General features: G+C 56.6%; 1 protein-coding gene across 7 annotated transcripts in view; it reads right to left on the bottom strand.

Annotated features, from left to right (window-relative positions):
- The window catches only part of PITPNM2 (phosphatidylinositol transfer protein membrane associated 2), a 142,464-nt gene that overhangs the window by 66,410 nt on the left and 57,690 nt on the right, over nucleotides 1–18,364 (bottom strand). Inside the window, exon 1 of one of the 7 annotated variants that reach the window (XM_059895699.1) lies at nucleotides 12,475–12,691. The exons of 2 other annotated variants lie outside the window; for them this stretch is intronic. The gene's annotated coding sequence lies outside the window, so the exon portion shown is untranslated. Of the gene's footprint in view, nucleotides 1–5,014; nucleotides 5,035–8,830; nucleotides 9,252–12,474; nucleotides 12,692–18,364 lie in introns of those variants that run through there. 4 more of the 7 variants (XM_059895705.1, XM_059895704.1, XM_059895697.1 and 1 more) reach the window with 4 other exon arrangements.

The following is an 18,364-nucleotide window of genomic DNA, read 5'->3' as shown; positions in this document are numbered from 1 at the left end:
CCACACAATGGAATGTTATTCAGCCTTAAAAAGGAAGGAAATTCTGACTCATGTTACAACGTGGATGAACCTGGAAGACATGGTGCGACATGAAATAAGCCGGACACAGAAGGACAAGTACTGTATGAGTCCACATCTACGAGGCACACAGACAGACTCACAGAGACAGAAAGGAGAATGGTGGGTGCCAGGGGCTGGGGGAGAAGGGATGGGGTTTAGTGTTGAATGGGGACATTTTCTGTTTGCGGAAAGAAGAGTTCTGGAGATGGATGGTGGTGATGGTTGCACAATGTGAATGTACTTAACCACTGAACCGGACACTTAAATGGTTAAAATGGTAAATTTTGTTACGTGTATTTTAGCACAATTTTAAAATAAAAGAGAAAAGGGAGAAAAGCCCCAGAGCTGGGCACAGGGTTTTCTTTTGGGGTGATGAAAATGTTTTGGAACTAGACAGTAGTAGTGGTTGCACAACATTGTGAGTGTACTACATGCCACTGAATCGTAAACTTTAAAACAGTTTTATGTTATGTGAATCTCATCTCAGTAAAAAAAAAGTTTAAAGCTGCTGAGTACGAGGCAGGTGGCTCCAGAGGACAGGCAGCCTGGGCAGGGCTGGGAACCAGCGGGGACTTCAGTACCGAGGCTATTCTCTCCGAGCAGGAGGACATCACAGGTGTGGGAAGGGAGGCAGACAGGTGGCTGAGATGCCAGCAGCCAGGAAGCCATGCGGCATCTGGTCCCGGCAATGGGGAATGCTTGCATCTCGGGCACCGTGTCCAGGTCCCCTCCGTCACCCCTGGTTTCCGGAAGTCAGACACAGGAAGGGTTTCACACAGCAGCAGGATCCGTCTTTCCTTAGCTGATGGGGACACAGGGCCCTTTGAGGGACAGGGACTTGCCCAAGGTCTGCAGGAGGTCAAGGCGGGGCTGGACCTCATGTCCTCCAAAAACATCCAGCCCGGTGTACACGTAGTTGTCTGGAGACCAACATCACCCTCATGGCTGAGATGTGTTCAGTGCATCTTGTCTGGGACAGGCCCTGGACACAGAGGTGAAGGCTCTTGCAGGCGCCGAGCACCTAGATGACAACTCCACACTGTGCCCCGGGTGAAGTGCCCAGTGAGGGCTCGGTGCTCAGAGAGAGGCAGAGCCGGGGGCAGGCGCAGTGCCCAGCCGGCCGTGGAAGAGGTTCCTGGGCTAAGCTGGCAGGATGTGGAGCTTCAGGACAGAGCAGGGGAGGGAGACCTGGCTGCAGAAGCCGACAGGGTGGGAGGGGCACAGGGAGGGGTGTCGGGCCTTGCAGAGGAGTTGACGCCAGCGCGTGAGGGCACCCCTCCCCCCCACAAACCCACAAACCAGCCAGAGGGAGGGTCCAGGGGTCCGGGGCTGGCTCTGCCGCATCTCTTTGGCTGCCCTTGGGTGAGTCTCTGACCTGGACCCGTGGCTGTCGGATGGGGCCGTCAGTCCCTGACAAGCACAGGCTCGGAGCTCTCGGGATGGGGCTTGAATGCTCTCTGCAACATCAGCCCTGCAAGGGCCGCAAAAGCACCTCCCAGGACGGGACGCTCCCCACTACAAGGTCCTGTTGGAAAGTTCTTACGCTTGAGCAGTCTGTCTCCCTGGGATTCAACCTGGCCCTGAGGCTGGCTCTTCAGAGCCTCGTGCAGCTTTTCTTGCCCAGGACACCGTAAAGCAGGCATCCAAATGGCACACCCTCTCCAGGGTAGCTGACCCCACGGCAACCACCTCCTGGGCTCTGGGCTCTGGTTCTGTTCACAGAGGCAAAGCTGCCCTAGCTGACAACAGAGCCTGAGGCTGCTAAAAGCCCCACATCTGTTTCCTGGAACCAGCTGCCAGCCCACTGCTGCCCCCGCCAGCTGAACAGACCTGCCCTTTACCTGGTGACACTCTGCCTGCTGGGTAGAGCGGGTGGGAGAGTGTCCCCCCCAAATTCATGTCCAGCTGGAACCTCAGAATGTGACCTTATTTGGAAATAGGGGCTTTGAGGGTGTAATTAGTTAAGGATCTCGAGAGGAGATCATCCTGGATTTAGGATGGACCCAAAATCCAGTGACGGGTGTCCTTATAAGGAGAGGACACAGAGATACACGCAGAGGAGACAACCATGTGGACACAGAGACAGAGATCAGAGAGATGCAGCCACAAGCCAAGGAACACCTGGGGCCACCAGAAGCTGGAAGAAGCCAGGAAGGATCCTCCCCTAGAGCCTTCAGAGGGAGCGTGGCCCTGCAGACACCTTGATTTCAGACTTCTGACCTCCAGAATGGTGAGACAACATACCTCTGTGGTTCTAAACCACCCAGCCTGAGGTCCTTTGTCACAGCAGCCCCTGCACTAGTTCACCGGTTTGCAGCATCAGGAAACAGGACACAGCCTGAGCTGACCACGTGGACATTAGCCAGCGTCCCCCTGCTCTGGGAGCGTTCAGGAGAAAAGGTAATGGCGTCCTGGCTGGGAGGGTGACACCAGCACTTGGCAGGACAGAGCAAGCCTGTCACCAGGCTCTCAAAAGGGCTGCAGCCCAATCAGCTAAGGTCACTTGAGGAGGCGGCGAGAAGCCCTTCTCCGTCTGCTATGAAGACACTCGAGGGGAAGTGGCTGCTGGACGTGGAGCCGCCCGGCCTCCCTGCTTTCCCCATGCCGGGGCCTGGACAGCCTGTTCTAGTCTCCCACACCTGGTCAGGCCAGACCAGCCTGCCTGAGTCCTCAGGTGCACCAGCCTCAAGCAAGCGGCCGGAAGCACTCCTTGGGTGAAGGCCTAACCCAGGCACTGCAGTTTCTCTGATGAGCAATGGTAGACCCCCACCCTGACCTTTGGCTCAGCATCCCCTACCTGTCTCTTTGGGGGTGGGGAGCTGGCCAAGGCTTCTGGAAGCTTCGGAACCGAGACCAGGGTTCCCCTGGGATCCTGCCAGGTGTGGGAGCTGAGACAGCTGAGCATCAGCAAACCCCTGGCTCTCCACCCTGCCAGCTCTGCGGACGCTGCCATGCCAAGGGGCAAGGTTGGGGTCATCGCTCAAAGGGCTTCGCCATGGCCAAGTGCAGCATCTCTCCAACGGAGGCACAGGGATGAGCTGCTTTAGAAACGTCTCGTGAGCTTGTTCAAAATGCAGATTCCTGGCCCTCCCTCCAGGCCTACTGAATTAGAACCTCTGTGTGAGAGGCCCAGGACCCTGCATTTTATACAGGTTCCCCAAGGATACTGGGGAGCTCACCAGAGGATGCAAACACGTGGCCTGCTTCGACCTGTTCATGCAGGTGGAGAGAGCAGTCATAGGGCAGGGCCTGCTTGAGGTCACACAGCAGAGCCAAAACTACAACTTCCATCCGCTGGCCTGGCTGGTGAGGGGACGCATGCCGGTGTCCCCCTGGGCTTGGAATCAGGTGACTGACCCTCCTGTGCTCAAAGAGCCCTTCGCCCAGGTGAGGATTCCCCACGGGCCCGGTCAGCTCCACGGGCACCTGGTGCTGACTCTCTCCAGCCATCATGTCACTCCCCCGCCCCCCACCGGCTTGCTTTTGAGCTCAGGCCCTGCGTCTTGCTCATAGCCATCTCCCCAGGGCCTGGCCAGAGCAGCTGCTCGATAAAGGCAGTCGCCTGGCAAATGTTTGTTAGGCAAATGATGTGAAGTCCAAACTCTGTCCCAGAGCTGCTGTCTGACCTCGGGCAGCTCACTCAACCCCTCTGCCCCTGCGTGAAAAGACTCTGGTCATCTGCCTTGGCCATTGCACAGGGCCGCAGCCAGACTCACCCGGTAAACCAGATGCAATATGCTTTGGAGACTGCAAAGCCACATCCGAGCATGCGTTCTGCACACTGGTAATTCACAACCATCAAGTTTGCACTGACTGACTGGCAGTGAGCTGAGAGTCCAGGGTAGCAAGACCCAGCCAGGAGCCTCTACTGGTGGCCCGGGGCAACGGGAGAGAGCCCAGGGGCCCCCCACCCGGGGCCCCCCCAGGTCCCCCTGCCCCCCCGCCCCCCCGCAGTGAGGCAGGCAGATTCCAGAGGCTCTGCTGGCTCCTCCCAGCACGGCTCACTGCTCTCAGGCGTGTAAATCCCGCCCTAGTGCCACACCCACCGTGGGGACAGGGCCCAGGCCCTGAACGTTATCAGGCGGCAGATAGAAGGTAGTGCTACCGAGGTCCAGGGAGCTGGACGAGGTAGGTCCCTGGCCCTCCGTGGGCCTCAGTTTCCCAGCTAAAGCAGAGGGGTTTGAGTGAGACCATCTCCAAGGGCCCTAGGACCGTGCAGGCAGTGGCTCTGTGCCCTGGGGCGCCCCCCGCAGAAGGTCCTTGCTGTCATCCAGCCCCCAAACCCCCTCCCCCCCCACAGAGACAGGCCTTGTGGAGCAGCCAGGTCGGGCAGCTCAGAGGAATGTGGCGCTTGCCAAGGCAGGAGCCCTCCCGCCGGCTGCCATACTCGAGTCCACGTGGACTGCCACGCGGTCAGAGAGAAGCCCAGCTGCCCGTGGGACGGAAGCTCTTCTCCAAGGCGCACTGGGTAGAGCCTCTTCCTCAGGCTGCACACGAGGCCGCCTGCTTTCTAAATGACCTCACAGGACCAACCGGTTCCTCAGCCCGGACGGGTAGCGGGGACACCACCGAGGGCTCCGCATCGACATGACCCTTCACGCGTCGGCCCAACCTGGATCGACTGTGGGGCAAGAGGCAGCCCAAGAATGTCATGATCCGTGCGGGCGCTGCACAGAAGGAACGTCACCGTGTCACCAGCACGGCCCCTCCACAGCTGCAAGGGGGGGCGGTGCGGGTGGAGAGCTGCAGGGGCCAGTGTGGAGAGGAAGCGGGATGCTGTCCTGCCCCCAGAGCCACCCAGCCCAGCCCAGCGTGGCTCTGGGGGTCTCCGGAAAGCCCCTCTGGGTCTCTGTGCCAGTTGCCCCGTCTTCTGGGCCTGACCTGGAATCCCAGTGTGCCGTCTGCTGCCCGGGAGGGCAGAGGGCTGCGGGCAGCCGTCAAGCTGGGCTCTTACCTCCAGACCGAAGCTGCTGGGCGATGATTCAAGTATAAATTCTGACCCCTGCTCTTTTCTGGGTCCGGGGGAGGGCCCTCCTTGGCACTGTGGCCACGCCCAGCTCCAGCAGTGAGATACACCTCTGGGCCTTGGTTTCCCCGACAGCAACACTGCTGTGCATGTGCCCTCGGGTGGCTGGAGGGGCCCCGGCCTTCGTCTTCTAGGCCACAGGCAGCTTAGTGACTACACCACTGACGGAAGGCCCCGCTGGCCATGACACAGCACTGGCTCTCCAAACGTTTGGGAACATGTAAAGCAGCAGCTGGCCTGGCCCTGATCCTAGGACGACCTTTGGTACAGAGTGGCCATTTGAAACGAATCCTTTTCTTAAGTCCTACCCTGGAGGACAGCCCTATAAAGCAATCACCCGCATCATCTCGCTCCTTCTACGGGTCCATTCTCAGCCAGCGCCCGCAGCGGGAGGATCACCCCTGTCCTGCACGGGGCGAAACTCAGGCTCACGGGGTTGAGGGCTTCTGCAGGTCACACGGCCAGGACTCAACCCCGGGTCCGCGTGGCTAACAAGTTCCGCTCTTCCTGCCACCCCAAGGGCAGCTGCCACCTTCCAGTCTCCCCATCCCAGGAACCCGGAATCCGGACGAAGGACTTCAGCCACGCAATTAGCAGGGGCCCAGCGGGCAAATGAAACCAGGTAGCCAGAGTGTTTTAAATGCCCCGTTCCCGGCTCCCTGTCCGTGCAGCCTGCCGCAGCCCTGACAAAGCCTGGTCACAGCTACAGGCGGGGATAATGGTGTGTCCACACCTCGAAAGCTGTGAAGTGCTTGACAAGGTACAGGGCGACAGGCAGAGTGAGAAGCTGCCTGGGATCGCAGTGCTCTGCCCACACCCTCTGTAACCCTGTTGTGCAGACCAGGAAACTGAGGCTCGGAGAGGTCAAGGGAGTTCTCTGAGGTCTCACACCTGGGCTGATGGCAGAGTGGGGACAGGACAAGTGGCTCTGACTTGTTTCCGCCTCCGTGTTCCCCCAGCGCGGTGAGCACCCGAGGGTGTGAGATGGCCCCAAACTCCCCCTGGGTGCTGCCTGCTGTCCTCCCTGTGACCCTCTGAGCTGCTTTCAGAGAGGAGAGGGGGACCCGGTGAGGAATGCCCTTCTCGCTACGGCAGCAAGGTGAAACTGGAGCGGAGCCCGCTCGGGCGCCGGGCTCGGGTGCCACCATGCTCGCTTTGCCGGGGAGACGATCGAGGCTGGGGTGGCCCACAGGAAGCAGAGCCGGAACTCCCAGGAACCACGCAAGGATTTACCGAAAGGGGCTCTCAGGAGCCCGGGGGGCAGCAGAAGGCCACAAGGCCGACAGCACGGGAGGGTATGCTGCAGCTTGGACCAAAACTAAACCAGCGCCCCTCAAGAAACCATCAACTTTCTCCAGGCCTGGGGCAGGCAGCAGGCTCTGTCCTCTGGAAGAAGAGACTCAGGCCCCAGGGAAGGCCTCACCAAGCTCAGGGAGCGAGCTGGGGAGGAGCTTGACCTCGGAGGCCCTTGTGTCCAGGGAGAGCCCTGCCTCAAGAGAGTCTGGCCTGGCCATGACCTGAAAGGGCCCCTACAATAGCTCCTTCTCCCCTGCAGGGCGGGCCGGTCATTGGTTTTGTTCACGTGGCTTCTTGTGGGCTCCTTAAGGTACAAACCCTCCTCTGTTATATCACTACTGTGTTCACCTTTGGGGAAAAGCCCTCAAACACCTGTCTTTTTTCTTTCTTTCTTTCTTTCACATAATCTCTAATTTACAGAAAAGTTGCAAAGATAACATAAGAACTCTCAGATTCTCTCTACCCAGAATCGCTGTTTAAATCATTTGCTTTACCAATGGTGCATTCTCTCTTTGCATATCCATATGCATGTGTCTATATACTCCAAACCTTGCAGTCTTTTCTGAGCCATCGGAGAGTAAGGTACCGGGATATCTAAATGCATGATAACAAATCCTGATGCCAATTCGGGGGTTCGTTGCCAAGCACCCTCACACCTGCCTCCTCCAGGCTGAGGTGCGTGAAGTAGCTGGTGCTATCTCCAGGTTACAGATGAGGAAACTGAGGCACAGTGTCCAGGGGTACGTGGCCCTCCTTCTACACCGAGCCACCCACACCTAAGTTCTCAGCATAAAACACACAGGCCCATTCTGCAGACTGTCTTCCTGATGACCAGACGATGTCTTAATTTTTTTGTTTTCTTTTTGGCCGCGCCATGCGGCATGCGGGATCTTAGTTCCCCAACCAGGGATCGAACCCGTGCCCCCTGCAGTGGAAGCGTGGAGTTCTAACCACTGCACCGCCAAGGAAGGCCTTAGATGATGTCTTAATTTTTAAAAGAGAGTGAGCCAGGTTGCCCCCACAGGGGAACACAGACGGATCAGGACCCAATCAAGATTGTCTACAGTGCAGCAGGCAGGAGTGGACGGCTGGGGTGGGCGCCAGCGAGGGACTCCCCACTCCAACCGGGGCCGTCGCCTCCTTCAGCGCCTGCCCTCTGCTTCTTTCCTTTTCTCTCCTCAGACAACTGGGATGGAGGGACTACTCCCTGGAGGGAAGGACTGGGTCTCCCCTTCATCCCAAAGCCCGGTGGCATGGGGCCCAATGCAGAGCAGCCTGCATGTGTAACTGATGAATGAATGAATGAATGAATGAGTCAGAGATCTGAGTTCTGGTTCTGCCACAGGGTGGGCTACTCAACTGCTCTGAGACTCAGTTTCCTCATATGTAAAATGGGACAACACCAAGCACTTCTAAAGTGGTTGCGAATTGTTAAATTAGATGAGATTTGTGAAGGCGCCGGTGAGGTGGGTGTTAAGATCCCAGTTCAGAGTTTGATCAGGGAAATGAACAAGACAATGGGGAGAAACGGAAAGCAAAGCTGAAGATGCCCAAATATGAACAATGTGGGGAAGGCACACACACACACACGCGTGCACACACGGCCTCGCAGCTCAGCACCTCTGAAGCTTAGCAGTCTCTCTCTAACGACCCCCCTTTCTTTCGGCTTGAGACCCTCAGCAGCCCAGGATGAAAAGCTGGCACCCAGGGCTTCCTCTGCGGACACAAATGTGCTAATGTCTGTAACACCTGACAACATAGCAGAGCCTGGGGGGGTTGTGGAAAAGAGGAACAGTAAGAGAGGGAGGCAGCTCTTTCCAGAAGTGGACACGAATGGTCTGTCTCACTCAGGTAAGACACAGAGCTAAAAAGCAATGCATAAAAAGGACAGCTCTTCGATCTTATCAGTACCGGGAACTGTTTATAGGAGATCATGTTATCAAGGGCAGAATGCCAGCTGGTACATGCACCCCTGATGGCAAAAGGGAAAACCGTATCTGTGTGTGTGTGTGAGTGTGCATGTGTGTGACTGCATATATGTGTGTGTATGTGTGTATTCAGGGACGTCGCACAGCAGACCAGGAGAATTTAACGTTCACGAGCTTCTGTTCTCCTGCACGATTTCTTAAGCCATTTGTGCAAAAAGATGAAGTGCCACCCCTAGGAGATTTTCTCAGTCTGGGCAACAGGGCTGGGCTGGGGCACAGGCTCAGCCTCCCAAGGCAGTCGTGGTCCCAAGTCCTAGAGTCCCTGATGCTAAGCCAGCACCGCCTGTCCCACCTGACACAGCCTGGGTGGGGGACGCCAGCGCACAGGGGAAGACAAACCAAACTTTCCCCATGGAGCTTTACGGGCTTCGCGAGGTTTGTCCGAACCACCAGGCTTCCCACCGAGCCCGCCCCTGAATCCCGGTGCTCCCGTCGAATTAAAGAAGAGAGAGCCACTCACCGCCTGAAAGCCAGCCAACACGGACTATTCCACTTTTCCTGGAATGAGCTTTCCACACTTTCGGCGGCTGGAGCCATCGGCAGCCAGGGCTCCCACCTCTCCGACCTGCTCTCACACCCTCTGCGGCTCTTTACGATGCTTTCAAGTAAGGCACCGCTATGTGAAATCGCACTAAGAAAGAAGGCTGGCTCCTGGTGCCGGAGGACACGGGAGGGAGGGGGGGGGGGCTGGCACGGAGCACTCAGGATTCACTTTGGATGAAAGCGGGCGGGTTGGCGGAGCCTTGCCTCCCTCCCCTTCCATCGCCAGCCCTGCTCTGCCATCCTTCCGACTTGCCGGCTTGCTGATTAAAACACACACGTGGATTGCCAAAGCAACCCGCACCCTGGACGCCCATGAAAGAGTCCCGGGGGCAGAGTAACCCCAGCTGCAGCCACCTCCCGTGGAGGCTGGGCGCAAAGCTGAGAACGAATGCTGCCACTCACGGGGCTGACCTTTCACGTGTCACATCAGATTTTCCGTTCGCCAGCAAACCAAAACCAAACCAAGCCCAACCAGCGCACCGCCTCCCCACCCATCGCACAACTCGTAAACCCATCAGAATTTACGGCAAACCAACCAGAATCCAGACGCAGCTAATGTCATTAAGAAGCCTGCACAGCGCCCAGATGCCAGGAGGGTCTCGGTGACAGACGCCAGCCTCAAAGCAAAGGAAAAGCAAGACACAGCACAGATGCTGCAGACACAAAAGCATTTTCATCCTGCCCAACAGGAACCGATCTGATTATCAAAGGGAAGCACCAAGGACTCAGAGTCTAAGGCGGCTTTAGTGAAACAGGGCTTTGGGAGATGAACAAATGTAGTTGAAAGAGACCTGACCACAGACCCAGACCAGGGGGGCCCTGCCTTGGGCCGTCTGTTTTTAAAGCAATCTGCCAGAGATAATGCTGAAAACAAATGTATAATCCAATCAGAAGCCTGACTCTGAGACACATGCCTGAATGTCTAGACTCCCTGCCATTTCAGCCCCCGAGGTGGGGACCACGTTCAGAGCTGACTGTTGTTTTCCCCCAATACCTGAACCAAACTTTCAAGTCTCCCTGTGAGTCACTGGTGTTCACTTTCTATTTAAAGATCACACAGGGCTTCCTCTCAAGCACCATTCAAACCCATGGCTTCTAAGAACTGGGTGCTAAATCCGTTTTCCTCAGGCCTCACTTTCCATCAACATAGATGTTCTAGTCGACAGCGAGGGGTTCTTTTTTCCATCATCTACTGCCAGAGGCAGAGGTAATGGGAGTGGCACGGATCCCGAGAATGCCCCTGGGAAGGGCAGCTGATGAATTAACCTCATTGATTCCTTCCAGGAGAGCCATGCAGAAGCCGTCCTGAACGCCATGGCTGGAGATGGGGTAGACACAAGGGAAAATCTCGACCCACCGGGCAGCGGTCTCAGGATCCTGTCTGAACCAAACTCTGCTGAGCGGCTGTCCCAGACAGACGGTGGTGCCACCACAGCCAGGCTGCCAGGACCCCCTCTGCCGGGAACCAGCCAGAGGCTGATCTTCACTACACCATCTTCTCGGAGATGCTTGGTTACGGGGACAAAACATTTCCCTACTGAACTCCATTTTCAGGCGAGAAAGGATTAGACGGAGAAACCTGTACCCAGCCGTCGACACTCGGTAGACCTGCCCCATCTGGCGTGCACGTGCATGCCCCTAAATTCCCTTCCCTTCCCCCTGGTCAGACCACGGTCCAGGAAAGCAGACTGCTCATGCTGTGTAGCAATTAGGCTGAAAAATGGAAGAGCAACGGACAGCCACAGACCCAAGCAACAGGAGTCGGGGGTGGGCTTCTCACAGCCACCCTGGAGGAAAGACCCCACACACACCCAAACTCTGCTGTGTCCCCTCTGAGCTCTGAGTCAGGCCATGCCTCTCCCTCCCTCTCTCCCTCCATCCCAGCTACTCCAGGGAAAACAGCAGCCCACGTGACCAGGACAGAGCCTGCCTTGCTAATAAACCCGTCCTAAGGCTCTGACAGTTTTAGCAGAAAATTACCTTTCAGGAAGAAAATGTAAGGAAGGGGAAGAGGGGAGACAAAGTGTTAGAGCTGGGAGCCACACGCCACAGGAGCCGGCCTGGGGCTGGTCCAGCAGCCCCCCATGTCTGCGGAGGTCCCCCAAGCTCCCCATGCTGACGGCCTCAGGGAGCCGCCCCTGGCACGCAGCTCTGCCGGCAACTCATGCCTGGAGACGGGAGGGCGCCTCGGAGACAGAGGGACGGACGGATGGACGGATAGACGGATGGATGGAGGAGCCGCGAGCCCGGCAGGGACGAAGGAGGAAGGGAAGCCAAGAGGAAGGGGTGGGGAGAGAGGAGAGGGAGGGAGGGAAGAGGGAGAATTGATTCTGTCTCCTCCACTGGGACCACTGAGCTAAGTTGCCATGGAGAAAGGGGAGCCGCTGGCAGAGCCTGAGGCGGGTGGAGGAACCTTATGCCAGAGGGAAGGCGTCAGCTCGGAGCCACTCCCCACACTCCTGGCGCAGCCTCCACCAAACCGGGCCTTCTGGGCCCAAGGCGGCCAGACTGGGAGGGGAACTGGCCTGACCCAGTGGGGCAAACAGCAGCAGTTCTCCGCCCCCTGGAGGAGCGGGGGGTGAGGGGGCAGGAGGTTCAGGTCTTCCTCGCCAGGCTCACTGGCGCTCCCGCCCCTCATCTCACACCAGGCCGCCAGCCCGGCCAGACTCCCCGGGGACTGAGGGGACCAGAGCCTCTCCCAACGGCCTGGCTACCACCTGGGGCCCTGGTGTTTGCGGAGGCATTCTGACCTCCACCTGCCTCCCCGTTTCTAAAAATTAGAGTCTCCAGACCCCGAGTCACATTTCCCACCCTCAGGGATGAGGGGACATCCAACTAGGGAAGGACCTCGACGCACAGAACCTCCTATGCAGGAAGTGGAGGAGAAGGACGAAGGGAGTGAGCCCTCCCGGGTGGACGGCCCTCCCGGGTGGACGGCCCCTAAAGGCTCCGTGGCCCTGGCTCCCTGCGGGTCTCCCACGCGGGGCTGGCTCTCCCACCTGCCTGCGCCAGCCCTGCCGCGGCTCCTGTCCACGACCCCAGCTTCAGGACTGGCCATAGCTGCTGGCCCTGCACCCACTCCAAGATGCAGGAATGGGGCCGGGGAGGCCTGGGCTGAGGTCTCCGCTCCTCCTCTTGGAGACGACATGACAGGGGTACATCCAGGCCCACCTCTGGGCCCCCACTGAATGCCATGACCTGGGAAACATTTTTCTCTTCACAATCCTCTTCTCACTTTCCCCCTCGACGCTTTCTTATGAAAAGGTTCACACAAACAGCAAAGTTGAACACATTTCCTAATGAACATCCATACATGCACTACCTAGATCCTACCATTTCCTCTCACTTTTAATGTGGCAAAACACCTATAAAACTGACCATTTTTGCCATTTTAAAGTACACAGTTCAGAGGCATGGAGTGCATTCATGGTGCTGTGCCACCGTCACCTCTAATTCCAGAACATTTTCATCACCCCCATACCTGATAGGCACTCACTCCCCATCCCGCCTCCCCCCAGCTCCGGGCAACCACCAGTCTGCTTTCTGTCTCTGTGGATTTACCTGTTCTGGACAGTTCATATCAATGGGATCATCCACTCTGTGGCCTTTTGTGTGCGGCCTCTTTCACTTTGCATCATGTTCTCGAGGTTCGTCCACTTTGTAGCCTGGGTCAGTGCTTCATTCCTCTTTACGGCTGAATCATAGCATCGGATTCATCGGACACGTGGGTTGTTTCCAGCTTTCGGCTATCGTTCTCTTACTTTTAGAATGAGTTTTTCAGAGTCCAGTAATGTTTCCTGAAGCCTCTCCTATGGGATTTGGGATTCGGTCTCAAAGGTGCAGCCCCGGAGGCCCCAAATAGAAATGTTAATCCTTGTTTGGCCTTTTCATTAAAGCATTGCTCCCCACTGGGTAATCGAGCCTGAGGGGGGCTCCGCGTGGCCCTGGGGACGGAGGCAGAGGTCCCAGAGCATGTGTGTGGCCAGCGAGCGGGCTCTGGGCTCCTCTGCCCCAAGAAGCAGCCCTCTGGGCAGCAGGACACTTGTGCACACGGACCCCGTGTCCACGCTCTGAGACTCGACGTACCCAGGTTTGAGTACTCTCTTACACTCCCTGGCGGCCTGACTAGCAAGCCATTTCCCCTCTCTGAGCCTCAGCTTCTCCGTCTGTAAAAGGCGGGCAACAGTCTCTACCTCTTGCGGTTGCTCTAGAGATGAGACTGGCGCTGCCCCATGGAACTTTCTGGGTTGACGGATGTGTTCTACGCCTGGCTGTCCAGTACGGCCGCCACTAGCCCATGGGCTACTGAGCACCTGAAATGTGACTAGTGTGATTGGACAATGGAATTTTGAATTTTATTTCACTTTAATTTAAAATTAAAATTAAGAAGTCACACGGGGCTGGTGGTGATCACCCTGGACAGAGCAGCTCTAAGCACTTAATGGGATGGGAAGGTAGGACACGGTCCAAGCCCAGCACCTAGCTCCTCCGTCTTTTCCTTCATCCCTTCCTCTCCCTACTTACCCCATGGTGTCCGGGCAGTGGAGCGAGCCTCTGTCTGCAGCCTGGCCCCCAAGGCTCCCTCTGAAAGGACAGAGGGTGGGTAGTTGGGCTCTCGGGGAACAAACCAGGCGCCAGCTGGCGAGTGGCCGTGGCGGACTCCACAATAACGTAGGTCCCTGAACCGCTAACCTCTCCTCCTGCCCCTATGGGCCCTAGACCCCTATTCTAGAACCCCATCTCCTGCCGTTTCCCCCAGCAACTCCTGAGGTCATCCCTAGAATGTCTGGGCAGGAGATGAAGGATTGGAATAGACCCTCCCCCCATTCCTAAAGTGGCAGCAGTGGACCCCCGTGGGGTTGTGCAGGGGTTTCGTGGTCTCGGGCTGCGCTGTCTCGGGTCCTCAGGGACACCTTCCCACGTGCACAAAGCTGTTCTCACAGGCTTGTGCCCTGGCACAGCGGCTGCACGAGAATCCAAACCTCACTTTGCAGATGCAGAAACCCAGACGCAGCTGGAGGAGCACACGGCAAGGCGGGAGGAGTTGGGGCTGAAGCCCAGGCCCCGAACTCCCCCCAGCCTGGCTGGCATGGGCCTCCTGAGAGGCATGAGACTCTGGAACAGGCCCGGGTAGGAGGGGGGCCCCAGCACTTGACCCCGTGCCAGGGCAGGTCAAGGGCCCGGGGCATGGCTGTGTGGCTTCAAAGCCAGAACTGAAGCCTGGCCAAGCCATCCCATTGCTGTTCTCTCACCCACCCCAACCCGTCCCAAGTCGGAGAGAAGTGACATCTCGGGGGTGGCAGTGGGGACTCCAGAAAAACTTAAACACAACCACAAACAACCATAACTCCGGTGGTGCTCTGAGCCCACCAACAGGTATGGGTCACCCAGAGCTGGGAACGGCTGCCGAGGACCGGGGGCCCAGCTGGCTCTCCCTCAACCTGCAAAGCCTTCTCTTAGCTTCCCGCATGCCCCTGCCTCCCCGACAGGATGGCCAGAGGGACCCCCTTCAAACCTGTGCCCTGAAGTCACCTGGTCTCACCCCACTCACAGGGGAAGGCCTGGAGGCCCCGCCCTGCCTGCCTCGGGGCATCTGTACCCACGCACCCTCTGCCCAGAGCCGCCTCCCCCGTAGCCTCGGCTCTGGGACCCTCCTCACTAAGGCCTTCCTCGACCCCCTTACTTATTTCAAACTCAGCCCCAGGCCCGGCACTCCCCTGACTTTCCCATTTACTTCATAGCTTTGATCCTCATCTAATATACCGTGGGCTTTTCTTTCTTCTTTTATTTTTATTTTTTGAATTGTGGTAAGATACACATAACGTCAAACTTACCATCTCAATCATTTTTTTTTTCAATCGTTTTTAAGTGTACAGTTCCGTGGCATTAAGGACATTCACACTGTTGTGCAGCCATCACCACCGTCCATCTCCAGAACTTCATCTTGTAAAACTGGAACTCTGTCCCCATTAAACACTGCTTCCCCATTCCACCCTCCCGCCGGTCCCTGGCACCCACCACTCTACTTTGAACTTAACTGCTTTAGGCACCTCCTATAAGTGGAATCATGCAGTATCTGTCCTTTTGTGTCTGGCTTATTTTACACAGTGTAACATCTTTCAGGTTCACCCATGGTGTAGCACGTTCTTTTTTTAAAGTTGTCTTTCCCACTGGAATGGAGGCTTCATGGGGGCAGGGATTTTGGTGGGGTTGTTTTCACTGCTGTATCCCCAGGGTCCAGAAGACAGCCTGGCACCCAGCAGGCACTGAACGAGTCTTTGGAATGAATGAATGAGCGCGTGAATGAATGAATGAAGACTTTGTAGAGGACAGTACTCCACCACACAGGTCTGGGTCTGCCCCTCCCCCCCACTGTGGACCAACTCCCAGCGATGGTGGCCCCGCCCCATGGCTTTAGACCCCTGCCCTGGAGTCCCAGGCCCACCGTCCCAAGGGGTGACCACACTCAGCGCCCGCAGGACCCCCCCACTTGATGGTGGGCTTCCCCCCTAGACATGGCACATCCACGGGAAGATTATTACAGGGACAGACAGGGTCCCCAGCCGTGGATGTAACAATGTGCCTTGGAGCCTCACAGTGGCGCTGTGGGCAGTGAGGAAGGATAGAGGAGGGCAAGGGCCCAGACACCCAGATTCCCCCAACGTGGGGAGGCCAGCACAGGCAGGGGTTCGGGAGACCTGGCCTAGACCTAGCCACGGCTCAGAGCGGGGCTCACACCCAGCTGGTCCCTCGCCTTCCACCTTCTCCACATCCTGCCTGGCTACTTGTTTTACTCTCTGAGAACTTGCTTTACTCCTGTTTCTGGGCTAGACGAGCTCAGAAAATCAAAGTAAGGCATAAGGTGGACCCCTTGCGCACACGCATCAAGCCTGAAGGGGCACCAGCACTCCAGCCAGGCCGGCCAGCGCGTGGGAGACGCAGGGGTCCCACCCCTCGCCAGACTTGGGCAGGAGGTGTCCACGGAGAGGGCGGTGGCTGAGGGCCCACAGCGAGGCCTCAGCGCCCAGCCAGACCTCAACCGGGGTGCTAGAAGACAGTGACCCCAGAAGAGCCCAGATCACCCCTGAGAGATCCTCCCCACTCCGGGAAGACAAACAGACTGGGACAGTGGAAAAACAGCTGTACCTTTAAATTATTTGGCCCACAGATACGAAAAAACATTTGCCTGTTGAAGCTGTTTTGCATGTTTGGTTATTTTTAGGGTGAACCCGGTTGCCTCCCCTTGGAACCAGACGAAGCCCAGGAGGCACGTAGTCTTCTTTCCCAGATGGGGGTCCCAGTCCCGCATCCCTGGGAACCCGGGCCTGAGTGTGAGAGCCCTGAGGCTCGCGGCAGCAGGGGCCCCACCAGAACACACACCGGGGAGCCTGGGCAGGTCTGCTGGGACCTTTAAGAAGATGCGACTCTGCTGACAGCACGGCTGCCCACCTGGGTCCAGAAAGAGCCCCCTGCCCCTGCCCAGAGCACGGTGTGAAGGGAAGGAAGCTGGAGGCCCTGTCCCCGTCCATGCCAGGCCCAGCTAATGGGAATAGTTTGCTGACATATTTTTAGAACAAATGGCAATTAGAGCAGATTTTCTCTTCCACTCCCCCTCCCCAAAACAGGAATAAATCAGCTCTACCAATTTCCCAGCTAATGATTTCCTCCATTAAATTAAAAAGAAGAAGAAGAAAATGTTTTTTTAAATAGATTACCAGCCCTGTGCTTTCGGAGACCATGTGACCTGTCAACTCCTCTTAAGTCCTGATACATCAAAGTTCCTTAATTAATTTTTAGTAAGTAAAAAAGTCATAGTCTAAGAAGGACTCCTCCCCCACCTGCTCCCAGTTGGCCTGGTACAGAAGGGTCAGCTCCGGGCTGGTCATGGGAAGCCAGCTCAATAGGGCCAAAGATAATCTGAGAATCAGTGCACGAGGTCCATTTCACAGATGAGAAAAATGAGGCTGAGATGAGAAGCACCTAAACACATAGCCCGTGGAGGACTAAGTGTGGGACGGGGGTCTTGCTTTCAAGATGCACCCACCTACAGAAATGCAAACAGGGGAAGCCAGGAGCCGAGGAGCCCCAGCCTTCAGGTGTAGGGATGACGTGAGTTACTTAATCCAGGACCTGGGCTTCTCCTCCTCTTGTTCCTTTGCAGCGCCTGGGACAGGGACCGGCATATACTGCGAACTCCTCATCTATTTCTAAAAAGTCCGCTCCCCGACAGCACGGATGAACCTCGGAAGCATTGTGCTGAGTGAAAGAAGGCAGACACCACAGGGCAAATACTGTATGATTCCACTTGTATGAGGTGCCTGGAATAGGCAGATTCACAGAGAGAGAGGGTAGAAGGGTAGGTACCAGTAGAATGGGGGAGGGGGAGTTAGTGTTTAATGGGGACAGAGTGTCTGTTTGGGGAAAGAAAAGAGCTCTGGAGATGGATGCTGGTGATGGTGGCCCAACAACTTGAATGTACTTAATGCCACTGAACTATGTACTTAAAAATGGTTAAAGTGGTCAATTTTATGTATATTTTACCACAATGAACAGACATAAAAAGAAAAAAAAAGAGTCCACTCTCCAAAATGCTATTTGAAGATACAGGAGGGGCTGACAACTCCACAGTGACTCGGGCAGCACCCCCTGTGGCCTGCCACTAACTGGACCTCAATTCCTGAAGTCCAGCCGGGGAGCTCACAGGCCCCTCCAGTCACGTAGGAATGCCAGGGACCTTCAGAGAAAGGCTCCTCGTGTTAGCCAGCGTCACCAAGTCGGGATTCCCCGTGTCCCTGATGGCCTACCAGACGCCAACAGGGAGAAGGCCCAAGGAACACCCTCTCTGAAAGATGCCTCAGGGCCTTCGGACGTGCTGTGCCCTCTGCCTGGAATGCATTTCCCCAGATATTACACGACTCGCTTCCTAAGTTTATTTAGGTTTCTGCAGAGAGGTCCTCTCTGGACCATCCTATAGCCAGAGGCAGGGAAAGTCACTGGGACCAGGCAGGGTGGCCTTGAGCAAGAACGGGAAACCAATAGCCCTAAGCATCCATGGCAAGCCAGCACCATCACGCTGCTCCTGGCTGGAGAGAAGCAGCTCGTGGGAGGGCAGTCAGATCCTGGCTCCGCCATAACCAGACAGAGGACCTTGGCAAGTTCCTTCATCCCTCTAAGGCTCAGTTTTCTTTTCTATAACATGGGGAAGAAAACAGGCTTTTCTGAGGGTGAGGTGAGATGATGTACATGTTTGGCATACAGCTGGGACGTGGGCAAAGGTCGATAAATGGTAATGATTCTAATTATAATCTCCCAAATGCATTCCTTCCAAGAGGGTCCAGGGGCAACGATCTCAGACAACTCAAAGAAGACATGCACCACTAATCAGTGTCCAAGCCAGCGGTGGGTGGGTGGGTGGGGGTGTCAGTGACCCGGAAGGCAGAGGACGGGGCCT

Source organism: Balaenoptera ricei, chromosome 14 (assembly GCF_028023285.1).
Source record: "Balaenoptera ricei isolate mBalRic1 chromosome 14, mBalRic1.hap2, whole genome shotgun sequence".
NCBI lineage: Eukaryota > Metazoa > Chordata > Mammalia > Artiodactyla > Balaenopteridae > Balaenoptera > Balaenoptera ricei.
The sequence above is the reverse complement of the archived record's forward strand: the minus strand, read 5'-3'. Positions and strand labels throughout refer to the sequence as shown.